General features: G+C 48.5%; 1 pseudogene; it reads right to left on the bottom strand.

The window, feature by feature from the left end:
- Positions 1-287: 287 nt before the first annotated feature.
- Positions 288-398, bottom strand: LOC123253182 (annotated as a pseudogene).
- Between the last annotated feature and the right edge of the window lie 3,636 nt (positions 399-4,034).

Here is a 4,034-nt window from a genome sequence, read left to right as displayed (position 1 = left end):
GATGCCCACCCTGAAAAGAACAAATGAATACTTTAAGTTATTCCTCTCATCGACCTTCAGAGACCTTCCTAGGTATCCCATCACCCCCTCTTACTTTATATTATGTTCCTTCATGCCAGCCAAATGGCCACGTCTGCTCTTCCTTTAACACATCCAGGGCAGCTAGATGACTCAGGGGATAGAAGACCAGGCTTAGAGATGGGAGGTTCTGGGTTCAAATTTAGCTTCAAATACTTCCTAGCTGTGTGACCCTGGCCAAGTCACTTCACCTCCATTACCTTCTGTCTAAAAACTTAATGCATAGTATTGATTTGAACCACATGTGTGTTGGAAAGGCCACTAGGACCTCTTCCATCCTTATGGAGGGAGTGCTGACCTTCTCCCCTTTCATACCTCACCAGAGTGTTGATTTTAAGAAGGAAGGGAAGAGTTTTAAAAAGCCAACCAACCAAAAGAGCTCATTTCATCTCCTGTCTCTGGGCTAGGAACAGGCTGCTCCCCGCCCCCCCCCACCTAGAACAGCACAGTCTCCCCTCACCCCCACGTTGTAAGAGTCTAAGCTTCCCTTCAGGCTTCCAGCTCTTCCAGGAAGCTTTCCTGCTGGAGGGGCCCTGAAAGGACTCCTTGGGACGTCTCTGGCATGTTTGTTCTCTGTTTCCCCCAACAGAAGGTAAACCTTCTGGGGGCAGCCGGCTCTTCAGTTTTGCCTTTGTAGCTCTCTGCCTGGTGCATTGTGGGTGATTATTCCAAGCTTCTTAGCTGATTGGACTGCTTTCCCACACCTCCAGGGGGCTCCCGGGGCGGGGCATCTGGGCCTTCTGAGGGGTGGGAGGGTCACCCATCCCCTGGTCTCCTCGGCAGTTTTAACAAGTCTTCTGGGCCCCGTCTGGCTAATGGCCAGTGAGAGCCAGAAGTGACACTAAAAAAGAGGGGGCGGGGAAGGTAGAGGAGAGGAAGCCCGGATGGAGGCGCCTCCTTGTATATTCTTGGGACGCAAACAAGTGACACCCCCAGATAAATATAATAAATCCGGACCCAGGACCGCCTTCAGCCCAGCCTCGGGCAAGGAGCTGACCTTGGGCCGAGCTTCCCAATGGACAAGAGCAGCTGATGGGGAATGCCATTCTGAAGGTCGCTGTGGCAGATCCCCAGAGGGGAGCTGGGAGCTGGGATGGTTCTAGAAAAGCCCCCACCCACCCCCCTGCCGCAGGAGGCAGAGCTCACCCGGGGACTTGGCCATCCGCAGGCAGCCCCCGGGCCAAGCAACTGGTGCCCGAAGCCAGGGACGAACTAAGGCTGGGGGGCAGGACTATTTGAACACAAAGAGAGACAGTGGAGGGGCAGAGGGAGGCGGCTACACCCAGCGCCTTTGAAAGCAAGCTCTGCACTCAAAATAGAGTTTTCCAGTGAACCCCCGGCCGGCTCCGCTCCTGGCCTTTTCTGGACAACGTTAAATATCATCGGGTCTAGCCAGGTTCTTTTACTGACGAGGAAACTGAGGCGCAGTACCTCCTGGCACCAGACTTGATTCATACTTGCTACTCTATCGCCACAATGCTTACTAAAGAAAGACTTGCTTAACTGAAATCTTAAAGGAGTCAGCCAATATCCTCCATAGTAAGCGACAGAGAGGGGATTTGAACCCAGGTCTTCTCTTTCTTTCCATCCCCTTAAACCCACCCACCCCATGAAAAAAGAATCGGATTGAGAGCCCAGTCCTTCTCCACACTCCTATTAGTGCTATGTGGAGAAGGACTGGGCTTATCATGTCATTGGTAGCATAAAGCCCCAAGGAAGGAAATTCACCTCACCAAAGCAAATTGAGAATTCTTGGCAACCTGAAAGTCTTGGACTTTTGCTTCCAGCACTGAGAGGTAAGTGACTTGCCCAGGGTCACACACAGTACATTTCAGAAGAGGGATTTAAACCCCCAATCTTCCTGGCACTGAAAATGGCAAACATTACCTGATAGCAGGAAAGAGACCATCAGAGAGGGAAGATAGAATAAAATGAGGAATGGGGAGTGGGGGGAAGGGCTCTGGAAGCCAGAGAAACCGGTGCCCAAATGGAATATAGTCTAAGAATATAATAATATAATTATATATACATATAATTATAAAAATATAATAATATAAATTAATAATAATGGAATATAGTCTATGTGCAAGCCTTGGAGTTAGCTCATAGCTCTGGAGTCAGTTCCTAGGGTCCCCCCTGGATGGAGAGCTGAAAGGGACCCCAGAGGGCATGTGCCCCAAAGCCCTCAGAGGTGCCAGCTATGTAAGGGACGTCCACAGTCCCAAAGGCAAGGAGCCCCTGAGGCAGATCTGAAGAGTTCGTGCCTTCAGAGCTAGTCTCTTCCCAGGACCTGCCTACCCCTCTGCCTCCGCTCCCTTTAGCTCCGGGACAAGAAGCCCTTGGCTCCAGCTGGCTCCATTTCTCTGGGGTTGGCATTTCTGAGTGTGCTGGAGTCTCCGAATGATTCTTTTTTCCATGACCAAGATCTAGTGAGCCCCTGAGCATCTGCGGGAAGGCAAAATCAATGTGTTCTCTATATTTAGGAGGCTGCACTTTTTTCTTCCATCCTGATTTTTGGTGCTTGCTGCCCCGGCACCCTCCAAGAGAGAAATGATGCTGGGTCCAGCCTGGGGGGGCGCCAAGGACTTCTTGAATAATAGTAACTGTTCTCTATGAGCACGCAGGCTTCCTTTAAGTCCCAACTTAAATTCCACCCTCCAAAGGAAACCATCCACAACCCTTCTTCATTCCAGGGCCCTCCCTCTGGTTCATTATTTCCCTGGTTTGCTTTGTCTATTTGTCTGTGTGTTACCTCCCCCGTTAGACTGGGAGCTCCCTGAGAGCAGGGATTGTCTTGTTGCCTTTTTGTGTATGTTAAGTGCTTAGCCTGCAAGCACTTTATAATCATTATCTCATTCCATTCTCAGGACAACCCTGGAAGAAAAGTGCTATTATCACCCCCATTTTACAGATGAGGCAACTGAGACAAATTTCTTGTGATATAAGTGACTTGCCCAGGATCACACAGCTAGTAAACATTAAGTGTCTGAGGCAGGATTTGAACTCAGGTCTTCCCGATTCCAGGCTCAGTGTTCTATCTCTTTTAACACCTAGCTGCCTCTCAACTGGAAGGCATATTAAATATCATCTCTAGATGGCCTCATTTGCATGGATTCAGGTATTCAGGGTCAGAGAGGTAGTAAGAAAATAAGTTGCTCCATCAGTATTGGGATTTGGCTTTTGAACTCATGTCCCTTGACTCCATGGCTACCATTCTATTTCGTAATGAGGCCATTAGTGTTTTGGCCAAGACAAAGAATATCTGGGGACAGTCTTGTTCGTTTTACATGGGAGACGCGGCCCAGTCCAGCGTCCCTCCAACAGAAGATGACATTCCGTGTCCTCTCACTGAGGCGAGATGGGGAGGAATCTAGAGCCTTCTTTTGAACTTTCTCTCTCCGTGGCCAAGTTCCCTGCACAGAGCTTTTCCTTCAGATTTAATCCACTCTTAGACCATGCACTGGAATTAGGAAAGAAAAGAGATAAAACCCATTTTTCTTGGAAGGGTTTGATAGCTGACATAATACATAGCAAAGCTCAGTTGTGTAAATACACAGAGAGAATTTTAGAATTCTTAGCCCTGGGACGATGAACTATAAACCGTAAAGGCTCAGAAAAAATGTAAATACGTATTTTGGCTATTTTTAACATCTATTATTTACCGGGCTGGGCCAGTGATGGTCCATTGTGTGCATCTGGACAGATTTAAAAGTGCACATTTTGAATATGCTCTTACTCCCCGAAATATATCAAACAGTGATTAATAATGGTGGGTGCAGACCCAGGGAAGCCAGGCTTGTTGTCATTGTTTTCTGGGCCGCAATTATCCTGAGCTCAGATGGAACCCTTCAACCATGGCCAACCTAGGCTGAGTACCAATCATAAATTTCTCTCTCTCTCTCTCTCTCTCTCTCTCTCTCTCTCTCTCTCTCTCTCTCTCTCTCTCTCTCTCTCTC

Source organism: Gracilinanus agilis, chromosome 6 (genome assembly GCF_016433145.1).
Source record: "Gracilinanus agilis isolate LMUSP501 chromosome 6, AgileGrace, whole genome shotgun sequence".
In the NCBI taxonomy this organism is placed as follows: domain Eukaryota; kingdom Metazoa; phylum Chordata; class Mammalia; order Didelphimorphia; family Didelphidae; genus Gracilinanus; species Gracilinanus agilis.
This window is presented reverse-complemented; position numbering and strand designations above follow the sequence as displayed.